This window comes from Lycium barbarum, chromosome 7 (assembly GCF_019175385.1).
Source record: "Lycium barbarum isolate Lr01 chromosome 7, ASM1917538v2, whole genome shotgun sequence".
In the NCBI taxonomy this organism is placed as follows: domain Eukaryota; kingdom Viridiplantae; phylum Streptophyta; class Magnoliopsida; order Solanales; family Solanaceae; genus Lycium; species Lycium barbarum.
The window spans coordinates 119,087,002-119,100,153 of record NC_083343.1 but is presented as its reverse complement, the minus strand read 5'-3'; the positions used below and the strand labels follow the sequence as shown (position 1 = coordinate 119,100,153).

The 13,152-nt window shown below is 41.4% G+C and overlaps 1 non-coding gene across 1 annotated transcript; it reads right to left on the bottom strand.

Moving 5' to 3' along the window:
• Positions 1-3,926: 3,926 nt before the first annotated feature.
• On the bottom strand, positions 3,927-4,032 carry LOC132604793 (small nucleolar RNA R71). The gene has a single exon (XR_009568892.1). It is a non-coding gene; the product is annotated as a small nucleolar RNA R71 (small nucleolar RNA).
• Between the last annotated feature and the right edge of the window lie 9,120 nt (positions 4,033-13,152).

The following is a 13,152-nucleotide window of genomic DNA, read 5'->3' as shown; positions in this document are numbered from 1 at the left end:
AGTTAGTTAGAGAAAACAAACCAAAAAATTCCCTTTCTTAGCAAAGTTTGGCACAATTCAATACTATTTAAGATTTCATTTCTTATATGGAGACTGATACACAAAAAGCTTCCATTCAATGAAGCAGTCTCTAAATTTGGAAGACAAGGTTCTCCAACTTGTCTATGCTGGACAGTGCCTAAAAATGATACAATTCAACATGCGTCTATTAAAAGACAAGCTGCTCAACATATCTGGAAAATCATTGGTGCTCCTCTGTGTTACAATCATCAGCATATTCCAATAAATGGCTTGCTAGAGAAGTGGTGGAACAAAAAAGCAAAAAACACAGTTCATAAGCTTATCATTCAGACTGTACCTATCATGATCTGTTGGGAGATATGGAAAACTTGAGTGCATGTAGATTTTGTGATCAAGTTGATATTATATAAGATGGAAAATTAGACTGTTTGGAACATTAAAGCTGCCATTAATGCGGCATTTCCAAATCTGAAACTTGATGGTAACTGGATAAGTGTGTGTGAAATGGTGGAGAGTCTTTGTCCAGTTCTTAAATGCACAACTGTATACTGGAAGAAACCTACTCAAGGAATGCTTAAATTAAACACTGATGGGAGTTTCTACAAAGAATAAAAAAGAGCTGGTATAGGTGGCTTAATTAGGGATGAAAGAGGAGATTCTAATTATGGCCTTTTCCATCCCTGTTGAATGTGAAAGTAACAAATGTGCAGAAGCAAAAGCAGTGGAGTTTGGTATCACATGGTGCATGCAGAATAACTTGGACAACATTCATGTTCAAATAGATTCTCAAATTATTATGAATATGCTGATTAATCAAGGAATTGACAATCTCAAGCTCAAGCAAATCATCACCAGCATCCTCAAGAATTTAAAGGCTAAATCTATTCAATTCTCTCACTGTTTTAGAGAAGCTAACACTGTGGCAGATTACTCGGCAAAACTAGCCTCTTCAAGTAGGATTAGGACCTTATATCATTCTCAAAACAGTTTACCTAGAGAAGCAAAGGGACTAATTCAACTTGATAAGTGGCAACTTCCTACTTTTAGGAGAAGATTTGAGAAATCTAATTTCTTTATTAGCCAGCTTACTTTTGTATTATGGAAAGAGTTTTGTATGGACTACCTCTTTCCTTTTAAGACTACTTTTATCAACGGAAAAGTCTCAAATATGCTATCGAACTATCAGTAATGACTAATTTATGCCACTCGCCAATAGTTTGGCTTGTTTATGTCATCAAACTATCAAAAATGGCTCATTTATGCCACTTATCAATGGTTTGGCTAATTTATGCCATCATCTGTTACCAAAATGACTCTCCCTGCCATTTTTTATTAACACTAGTTTTATAATACCAGATATGACACATGGCCTCTAATTAGAGGTCTACGTGGTTTGATTAAACTAGCCCAATTTTAACTCCCAAATTAATTTTTTAAAAAAAAACAACCCATACACTGACCCACTCACAACCATAATCTAGTTGGATCACATATCATATCTGGTATTGAAAAATCGGCGTTAATAAAAAATGACATGAATGTGTCATTTTCGTAACAGGCAATGGCATAAATAAGACAAACTATTGATGAGTGACATAAATGAGGCATTTCCGATAGTTCAATGCATAAATGAGTCAAACTATTGACGAGTGGCATAAATGAGCCATTTCCGATAGTTTGATGGCATATTTGAGCCTTTTCCGTTTTATCAATCTTCTTTTGTAGATAAGAGGAAAGGTTCCATGTACCCCTCTAATCATTGTAATCCTATTAGTTAAATTAACATGGCAGGGGTCAAGCAAAACCCTACTACTTAGCTCACAACCTAAAGGTGATGGCTTATTATAATTTTTTTGAAAAAGAAATGCAATGCATACAAAATTTCAGGAAATATATGGATAGTCCACATCCTAATTTCATTTTTACTTCGGCCGAGTGATGTGGCGTGGTTTTACGCCAGAATCGATGCTTTTTTGCTATAAGTTTTACAAGTTTTTAAGCATGCCTACGTGATTTTACGTGGTTTTTAGTGTTTTTCAGGTAACAGAACATATTCAGTGTAGTAACAGTTGAAGTGCAGAACCAGGTCGTAAATGCAGTTTACGGTCCGTATTCTACAATATGGGCCGTATTCCATGGTCCTGTTAAAGGATAACAGAACCAGAAAGGCAGGTTGAGAAGATGGTGATTTACGAGCTCAGCTAACAAACCGTATTTCAGTTTACGGTCCGTATTCCATCACGTATTTAATCATTCGAGCAGTTGGCAGAAAGTCTGAGTTTTGGCAAGTGAAAGACGATCATGCAGTTTACGGGCCGTAAACCACTTTACGGTCTGTATTTCAAAAGAAGAAATTTGTTCACAACTGAAGAACGACAAGGTCGTAAATTGACTTTACGGTCCGTAAATCAGTTTACGGACCGTATTTCGTAACGATGGGACTGAAGTGCAAATCTATAACTTTTGTATTTCCAAAACCTATAAATAGTCATTGTAGGGTTTTTAATAGACATCAGTTATTATATTTTTGTCTCTTGACTTAGAACATTAAATACTCTCTAGTTTTTCAAGATTCAAACATCAATTCAAGTATTAACAATTCCTCTTTCATTCAAAAGTAAGCAATTATGAATTCTTCAATTTCTTATTTCTTGTTCTTTGTCATGAGTAGCTAAATTCCCTTACTAGGGTTGTGAACCCAATGGTGGGTGTTTTGTGATTGGGTTTGTGATTGATATACAAATAATGGATTATTAGGGTTTAGTTATTCTTCATTCTTCATTCATAATTAATGGTTGCAAACATTGATTAAAGTCATAAACCTTGATTTATTTGGGAAAATAATTAGGGTTGGTAAGAATAACTAACAAGAACTCAAAGCTTTAAACTTTGTTTAATAAATTCACTTAGGAATAAGAAGAATTTACTTGGCATGATTAATCGTTCTTCATAGTCACTTTCTTATATTTGGGAAAATCATTGAAAGATATAATCTTTATTTATTGGGAAATAGTAGAGATTCACATAGAGATTAAGTGCATTCATATAATGATCCATTACAAGTATATCAAGATCAATACCCATGATCATACATTCTATCTAACGGGGACACAACCTTAGTTTCTTTTACCATAAATTTCCACCAAAGCAATAGTTTAGCAATTAGTTATAGAAAAAACAATTTTTACCAAAATCACCTGTTTAAGACATATAACTTAGCATCTACGACTTTAGTAACCTTTTCACACCATATTCCTTGTGGGATTCGACCCCAACCTTGTTGGGTTACTATATTTGACAACGTCTGCGTTATACCATTAATAGGTGTAATTTGAGCATATCAAATTTTGGCGCCGTTGCCGGGGAATACGGTTTTGAAATTACTAAATAGTTTTTACTTTGATTAAAGTCTTTTGCTTATTCCATCACACCTTGTTTGCTACTCTGTGTAAACCTGGTGAACATGAATCAAAATCAGCAGAATCAGCGTGCTGGTAATCAGGGGAATCGGTTGAACAATCAGGCGAATGAATCTGATGATGAGAATATTTTTGCTGAACTTGTTCAAGAGGAGGACTATGCATCTGCTATTGTTCAACCTCGAGTTGGAGCTGCTACTGTGAAAATTGACTCATCTCTATACCAGCTGTTGAAACTTGAGGGATATTTTCGGAACTCTACCGAGAATGACCCTCAACGTCATTTGCAGAATTTTGTGGATGTGTGTGCTAATCACATCCAGAACAATGTTCCACAGGATGCTATTCGGTTGAGGTTATTCAAATATTCCTTAGCTGGAGAGGCAAGAACATGGTTCGAGAAGCTACCCCGAAATTCGATTACTTCATGGGCAGAGACGGTAGCTGTTTTTCTTACAAAGTGGTACCCCCCTAGCAAGAAGGCTGAGATTCACGACAAGATATATGAATTCAAGCAGCGACCGGGGGAACAACTATATTAAGCCTGGGAGAGGTTCAAGGAGTATTTGCAGATGAGCCCGAATCATGGTTTTCCGAAAAATATATTGATGGAGAAGTTCTACCGAGGGTTAGATCCAGTGACACAGTCAGTAGATAACAATGCAGCTGATGGGTGTTTTATGAACAAGACCTTTCGACGAGTGACCACCATACTTAACAAGCTGAGAACTCATAATCAGGCTTGGCACTCAAACAATGCTGATGTGGTACCGTATGGTAGTGCTATAATCCAGAATATAGTAAAGGAGAATCAAGACACCCAGCAAACATTGGTAGAACTTGCAACAAATATTTCCTTGCTGACAAAGAAATTTGATGAATCTCAAATCAAGAAGGTAAATGTTTATGACGATGATACAGTTTTGCCAAAGGGGATGTACCATGCTCAAGATGGTCCGTTCCTTGATGGGCCACCTATGCAGGTTGAAGATGCTAATTATGTTAATAACTCTCAAGGGGGTTATCAAAGACAGAATTAGCAAGGTGGCTATCAGAATCAAAATCAATGGAGACCTCAGCAAGGTCAAGGTGCTTGCAACAACTCTGGGAACTACAACAATAATTATGGTGGTGCAAACCAAGGGAGCTACAACAACAGCAACAGTTTTGGGAACAAGAGTTCCAATCCTTATATACCACCGAAGGGGCAATCAACAGAGCAGGGTAGTTCAAAAGTTGAAGCAATGCTTGAGAAGATTCTGGCAAATCAATCTAAGTCTGAAAGGACTTTATCTGGGTTGACAGAAACAATGGGTTCCCATACAGTGGCTATTCAGAAGCTTGAGTCGCAGATGAGGGATATTTCTAGAGAGCAGCACCCTCCAGAAAAGGGAGGACTTCCAAGTGACACTATTCCAAATCCCAAGAATGGGGGAGGTGATATAGACCGTGTATTTTCCATCACTACTAGAAGTGGTAAAACAATACAGGGGGCTGCTGAGAAAGTGATTGATCTTGAGCCGATAGATGAAGAGAATGAGGTGCAGTCTGAAACACCCATAATTGCTGATGAGATTCCTACTGATAAGAAGGTTGCTGAGATTCCAGAGATGGTGAGGGAAGCTGATAACACAAGCAAGCAGGCTGTAAAAGGGGCTCTCCGCCCTTTGACACAGCTTTTCAAATCTAAACCTCCTTTTCCTCAGAGGTTGGTAAAGAAGAAGGAAGATGCTAAGTTTGAGAAGTTTTATGATCAGCTGAAGCAGTTATCTCTAAATTTTCCCTTCTTGGAAGCTGTCAAGGAGATGCCCGATTTTGCGAAATATTTGAAGGATCTGCTGACTAAGAAGAAAACGGTGCAGCATGAAACTGTGAGTTTGACTCACACAGTGAGTTCCATCATCTCAACTACAACTGTGGAGAAAAAGGGAGATCCTGGGGCATTCACCATTCCTTGTTCTATTGGGCACCATGATTTTGCTCGTGCTTTGTGTGATAATGGGGCGAGTATAAATTTGATGCCCCTTGCTATATATAAACAATCAGGTTTGGAGATGCCAAGACCGACTACAATGATATTGCAGATGGCTGATAGGTCTATCAAAAGACCTGTTGGGGTGGTTGATGATGTAATCGTGTGGGTTGGTGATTTTATGTTGCCCGCTGATTTCATGATTCTTGACTGTGCTGTTGATCGGGACATTCCTATCATTCTGGGGAGACCTTTCCTTGCTACAAGGAGGGCTCTGATGGATTCGGAGAAAAATGAAATAAAATTCCGAGTCAACAATGAAGAATTGACCTTTCAGGCTAGCAAATGGATGAAGTTACCAAGTGCTTACGAGAGTATTTCGGTAATTGATTCATTCGATGTTGTTGATGAAGCAGTGGAGTTCAAGATGGAAGAAGAGAGTTTGGGTGAGGCTTTAGCTGGTATTCTGATGAATTTTGATGCTGAAGACATGGAAGGCTATGTGGAGACAGTTAATTCACTTGTTGGGTTGGGCTCATATACATACCACCCAAATAAGCTGAATCTTGATTCGGAAAATAGAACAACTCCTCCAGCAAAGCCTTCGATCATTAAGCCACCTAAGTTGGAGCTTAAGCAGCTCCCATCACACCTGAGATATGAGTTCCATGGCCCGGACAATACATTACCGGTGATTGTTTCATCCTTATTGACCGAGGAGCACATTTTGCAGCTTTTAATGGTGTTGAGGGAGTATAGGCATGCTATTGGTTGGACCATAGCAGACATTCGAGGTATTCCATATGGGAACTGTGAGCACAAAATTCAGTTGGAGGAAGGTAGCAAACCGAGTGTAGAGCATCAGAGGCGATTGAACGAAAATATGCAAGAGGTCGTCAAGAAAAAGATCATCAAATGGCTGGATGCAGGCGTGGTTTACCCAATTGCTGATAGTAAATGGGTGAGCCCGGTCCAATGTGTTCCTAAGAAGGGCGGCATCACGGTTGTGCCGAATGCAAAGAATGAGTTGATCCCAACCAAAACTGTCACCGGATGGAGAGTTTGCATGGATTATCGCAAGTTCAATACAACCACTTGCAAGGACCATTTCCCTATGCCCTTTATTGATCAGATGCTTGATAGGTTAGCAGGGCGTTCCTACTATTGTTTCCTTGATGGTTATTCGAGCTACAATCATATCAACATCGCTTTGGAGGATCAGGAGAAGACCACTTTTACTTGTCCATATGGGACATTTGCATTCAGCCGGATGCCGTTTGGTTTGTGTAATGCACCAGCCACTTTTCAGAGGTGCATGATGTCAATCTTCTATGACATGGTAGAGGATTTATTGGAGGTGTTCATGGATGACTTTCTGTGCTGGATGATTCATTTGAAGATTGTCTTGGCCATCTGGGTCAAGTGCTAAAAAGGTGTGAGGAGACCAATCTGGTGCTAAACTGGGAGAAGTGCCATTTTATGGTGAAGGAAGGAATCGTCCTCGGTCACAAAATCTCTAAAAAGGGAATCGAGGTCGATCAAGCAAAAATTGATGTGATTTTAAAACTTCCTCCACCTATCTCAGTCAAAGGTGTCCGAAGTTTCTTGGAACATGCTGGGTTCTACAGGCGCTTCATCAAAGATTTCTCCAAAGTTGCCAATCCATTGTGCAAGCTTCTTGAAAAAGAGGCTAAATTTGTAGAAGGCGTTTGAGGAGTTAAAAGAGTGTCTCACTACTGCTCCTATTATTGTTGCTCTTGACTGGTCCCTACCATTTGAACAGATGTGTGATGCTAGTAGTTTTGCAATAGGTGTTGTGCTTGGATAGAGGCACAATAAAATTATGCATCCGATCTATTATGCTAGCAGAACACTGAATGCTGCACAGATGAATTACACAGTGACGGAGCAAGAGCTGCTTGCCATTGTGTTTGCTTTCGAGAAATTTCGGGCCTACTTATTGGGGTCCAAAGTTGTGGTTTATACTGATCATGCAGCCTTGAGATACCTCATAGCAAAGAAGGAAGGAAAGCCACGACTGATCAGATGGGTGCTATTGCTGCAGGAGTTTGATTTTGAGGTAAAGGACCGAAAAGGCACTGAAAACCAGGTGGCTGACCATCTCTCTCGGCTTGAAGAAGCTGGGAGACCTTCTGATGAGCTTGATATAGATGATGCTTTTCCAGATGAGAGGGTGTTGGCCGTGTCAAATGAGGTGGCCCCGTGTTATGCTGACATTGCCAATTATTTGGTAACAGGGATAGTTCTAGAAGATATCAAAGCCTACCAAATGAAGAAATTCTTGCGGAATGCTCGACAGTACTACTGGGACGAGCCTTATTTGTTACGAACATGCACCAACAACATCATTCGGCGTTGTGTTCCGGAAAGTGAAGTGATGGCGATTCTAAAAGCATGCCATGATTCTCCTGTTGGGGGTCATCATAGCGGAAACCGGATTGCAGCTAAGGTACTTGAGTGCGGCTATTACTGGCCGACTATTTTTCATGATGATAATCTATTGGTGCGGTCCTGTGGTCAATGTCAGAGGCAAGGGAATATCGGCAGAAGGCAAGAGATGCCTATGAATTTTGTTATGGAGGTGGAAGTGTTCGATGTCTGGGGGATTGACTTTATGGGACCTTTTGTGAGTTCCAGTGGCATGAAATACATCTTGGTAGCTGTGGACTACGTGTCAAAATGGGTAGAACCGGTGGCTTTACCTAATAATGAGGCCAAGAGTGTTATGGGGTTCCTCAAGAAGAACATACTTAGTCGTTTTGGTACTCTGAGGGCTATAATCAGCGATGGTGGATCCACATTTTGTAATAGAGTGTTCGCGGGACTGATGGAGAAATATGGTGTAAACCATAGGGTGGAAACGCCTTATCACCCTCAGATAAGTGGACAGGTTGAAGTGTCCAATAGGGAGATCAAATGTATTCTAGCAAAGACAGTGAATGCCAATAGAATTGATTGGGCCCGCAAGCTCGATGATGCTCTATGGGCATACCGGTCTGCTTTCAAGACTCCAATTGGGACTTCACCCTTCAAGCTTGTATTCGGGAAAGCTTGTCACTTGCCGGTTGAACTTGAACACAAAGCTATGTGGGCGCTGAAGAAACTGAATATGTATTGGGAGGAAGCAACCAAGCTGCGGTTGTTTCAATTAAATGAGATGGATGAATTTCGGTACCAGGCATATGAGAGTGCAGCCCTTTATAAAGAAAGGATGAAGCAATACCATGACAAGAATATTCTGAAGCGAGAGTTCTACAAGGGTGACTCTGTATTACTGTTTAACTCTCGACTGAAGTTGCTACTGGGTAAGCTTAAATCCAGGTGGTCTGGTCCGTTTGAGGTGGTAGGTGCTTCACCCCATGGAGCGGTTGAATTAAAGTCCGGAGATGGTACTCGGACATTTAAGGTGAATGGGCAGAGATTGAAGCACTATCACAGAATGATTTCGGAGGATAGGATTGTTGATCGCTACAGGTTGAAACACCTCGGAACGAACAATGATCTGGTGTACCGAGATAAGGAGTGAATGGTCACCACCGTCGTGCCGCGACGTTAAATCAAGTGCTTCTTGGGAGGCAACCCAAGTGTAATGTTTATTTTTCTTTTGTTTTTTATTACATATAAGGTAATGATTGTTTTGGTGCAGGGATATGTTGCAGAAAATATTGCTGAAAAGCAGGTAAGTTCAGTTGTCAGAAACTGTCTTGTAACATTGCAAAATATGCCTGTAGTTTACGGACCGTATTCCACAATACGGACCGTAAACCAGGATGTATTTAACAATGTTACGTAACAGTAAGCAATGTAATGTAACATGATGGTTTACGACCATGTAGGACAGACCGTATTTCACAATACAGCCCGTAAACCTGATCGTAAACTAACATGAGACATTGCAGTGTTCTGCCCTCATCAACCTCTCTAAATACGGGTCGTAAACTAGTTTACGAACCATATTTAGAAATAAAAAAAATAAAAAATTGAAAGAGGCACGATTTAAAACATTACAGCGTTTTAAATAAGGGCAGAGAACCACGATCATTCCCTCCATTAAAACATTACACCCATTAAACTTCCCTCCATTAATTTCCCCTCAACTGAAACGATCATTCCCACGATCAACCATCATCACCCATCATCTTCCATCTTCCCAAACACATCATCTTCCATCTCCCAACCACAATAAATACACAACTTGTTGAACACATCATCTTCCATTTCACCAAAAATTCGTACCCCCCTTTGCCCTAGGTTTACAATTATTGGTGATTCAAGTTGTGTTCTCTAAAAATCTGTGCCGACAGTGCTCTGTGGTTCATCATTGAAAGGTATGGTTAACACTCCCCATTTTTATTTTACATCTGTGAATTTGAACTTGGTGGTAAGTGATTGTTTAGGCTGGGTTTGTAAAATTAAATACGGTTGTTTACCTTGGTTAATGATCTTGTGAGGGGATAGATGTATTAAACTCTGTAAATTCTTGTGGATAATTTTTAATTAAACCCAAATGAGTTGGAGGGCATTCCATACTTCAAAATTCAATATTTGAAGTTCTGGTCTGCCCACCAATAACTTGACTCTTGTGGGAATTATGCAAAATTGGTAGAAAATAGGTGAAGTCTGAGTAACCTAATCCCCGAACACAATGTGAAACCGAGATGTGAAATGAAATTTTGAAATCAAAATGTGTATCTGTCTGTGGTGCGAAATACGACTACACTTTACGGATCGTATTTCAATTTACGGTCCGTATTTAAGCATGTACGAGTGGACAGAATGTTATCCAAAAGGAATGAGCAGATTACGATCTAAATTTACGGACCGTATTTCAGTTTACGGTCCGTATTTAAGATTACATGAAGGGACAAAATGTTATCAAATAAAAATGCTCAGTTTACGATCGTCCTTTACGGACCGTAAACCAGTTTACGACCCGTCTTTTGTGTTTACGACCACAAACAGAACATATATTTTGTGCACAGTCAAACTATCTTATCTTTGGTTGGATGTTCCATGGTAACTCAGATGCTGTTGTCTTTTGCAGGAATTGGTGAAAAAAGGAACGCAAAGAAAGCGGGGGCCCAAAGCACGGGCAAAAGAAATAAAGCGCGCTCGGATTCAAGGTTGATAGATGAACCTTCCAATTCGGAAGGGGAACAACCAGGATCCGAGTACGCCGAGGTGATACCACCACCAAAGGTCAAGGGGGCCCCACGCAAGACACAGCGGCAACACCATCACATCCATCACCTATGACCCCGTCTAAATTTGCGTCGGAAGCCTCCCAGTCTGAAGAGGGGGATTCTGACGCCGAAGCTTCAAGCAGGGGGGAAGCCACCCCAACGGATCCGGAGAGTGACTCAGCGGGGCTTAATGAGGGTAGTGATACGGTTGATGATACGCCGCCTAATGGTCGAAAGCTGGTCGTAAGGATCAAACGGCTGGAGAAAGAGAAGCTGCGGTTCTCGGTAAAGGGGTCAAAGAACTGGTATGACCAATGGATGGCCGGGACAGAGACTGGGGGACAGCCGTCGCGAAAAATATTTGAAGAACGGCGACTGATTTTCGATGGTATTTCAGCTCATCCATAGCTGGATGATACCATCAAAGGGTACAAGTTAGATGCATTCACTCATGAGCCGGGAGAGTATGCTCCGCACATTGTAAGGAAGTTCTATGCATCATATGGGGCTGTCTTGATGTCGATGAAGAGCCGAGTCGTGCTTGGCATCAGATTCCCATGCTGGAGAATGTGACAGTCCGAAACTAGTTGGTTGATATCTCCTCCAAAGCCATCAACAGGGTCCTGTTTGGTGATTATTTTGTGGCTCCTACTGATCTGAGCCTGTTCCTAGACAAACGAGACAGGAAGGACAAGAAATCCGTCAGGGAATGGACTGTGGAAATTATCACATCGGAGCCAAATGAGCAAAAACGGACTACTGATGGGAAAGTCAAGATCACTAAAAGCTGTTTGTCCACAGAGGCACACAAGCCCAACCAGAACATGGTAATTCCGTGTCTTATCACGGAATTGTGTCGACGGGCAAGGATAATTCAGCTTCCAGATTGGGACGGTACCATCACAGCTGCGCATGTAGGGGATTGGAGGAAAAATAAGGTGATAAGAAAAAAGGACCGGGAGGCAGATCAGTTCGGTGATGACGACGACACTCAGTTAGAGTTGAGTCCGAGCTGTGCTTATGGGACTGATCCAGTAGGGTCCGAGTTTGGTGCTGCTACTACTGGGCCTAAGGCTCCCACGATAGGTGTTCCAGATACTGTCGATACACAGGCTGCTGCAGCCACACTGGGTATTTCTGAGGCACGACCTCTATCACCACCTCCGGCCACACAGGGCCGTCCCTCGGGGTCTGCCACTGCCGCTGCGACAGCCGAGCCTGCTGATCCAGAGCTGGGGTTGCTGCACTTCAGCCCTGCCAACTACAGCCAGATTACAGTCAAAGCGGTGCGGACCGAAAGGCAAGTAGATAAAATTTTACAATAATTCAGGCCGAAAATGGTGAGAATAGTGCAGCAGCTGGTTACTGAGGCGACTACAGAGATCCGTGCGGAGTTTGAGAAAAAGCACGAGGTGTATCAGGCTAGACTTGTCAGCTTTGAGGCGAGATTGTTGACTCGAGAGAAGACCACACCCGGTGGGGAGTCTAGTTCTTTGAGGAGTGAGTTGGAGAAGCTGAAAAAGGAGCTTGAAGCACTCAAGGGGCACGGGATGGTAGCCGCACCAGCACCAGCACCCCGTGCCATTTTGCCTACTACGTTCAAGGTGCTGGATTTTCTTGATTCTGAGGAGGAGACAGAGGATGCCGAACCCTCATTTCGCGGTACTGGAAAGAGGGTCCGTGAGTCATCTGAGGACCCGGAGGAGTTGGCCATGAGATTAAAGAAGACTGAAAAGAAGGAGCTGCAGCAGGCGATCTTTCAGTCATTAGTTGAGCGCAGCGCTAACCAGGAGAGTCCTCAAGTCAACCACTGGATGCGGCGGGCTAGCTATGAGATACTCACAACATCAAGGTTCCCTTGTTCTTATAATTGAAGCACTGAGACAGTGCTTGATTCTTTAGTTGGGGTGGGCCTAATTGATAGTAGAGTAGTGTAAATATGTGTTTAGAAACCCCCCTCGGCTTTTCTTTGCCAGAGTTCTTTTCCTGAGGGGGGTTTTATTTTGTTGAAACTGGCATGTTTAGGACGTTGCTCAGGTTGAGTAGAATAATTTTGACTTATTTGGTGTTACTTTGTAACTGATGGCATGTGTCGTGGTTTGTTGAAAATTTTGGACCCCTCAGAATTTTGGAAAAGTGCATACTTAGAACAGTTATTGTCTGACATGATTGATTCTTTATATGACATTGTGATTATTGGGGTGTTGTGTGTGATGAATGGCTACTTAGGAGGTCACAAGTGTAAAAATGATTGTCCTTATGGCGATGTGTGTGTGAGTTGTTAGTTTAATTCTGTTTACGCATGTATAATCTAGAACTTGCCTGGTTTGTCATGTTTGAAATACGAAAGTTAGTTTGGTTGTGAAATGATCTTAGGCTTTCTTTGTGTAAATAAGTCACTGTGCCTAAATAAGCCTCTCCAAAAGCTAAAAATATCACTAGTGTCCCTTTTTGAGCCTTTTTGACCTTTTTCTTGGCTAGCCGAATGAAACCTCACCTGTTGTAAATTTAGCCATCTTCGCACCCGTTCCCTCCT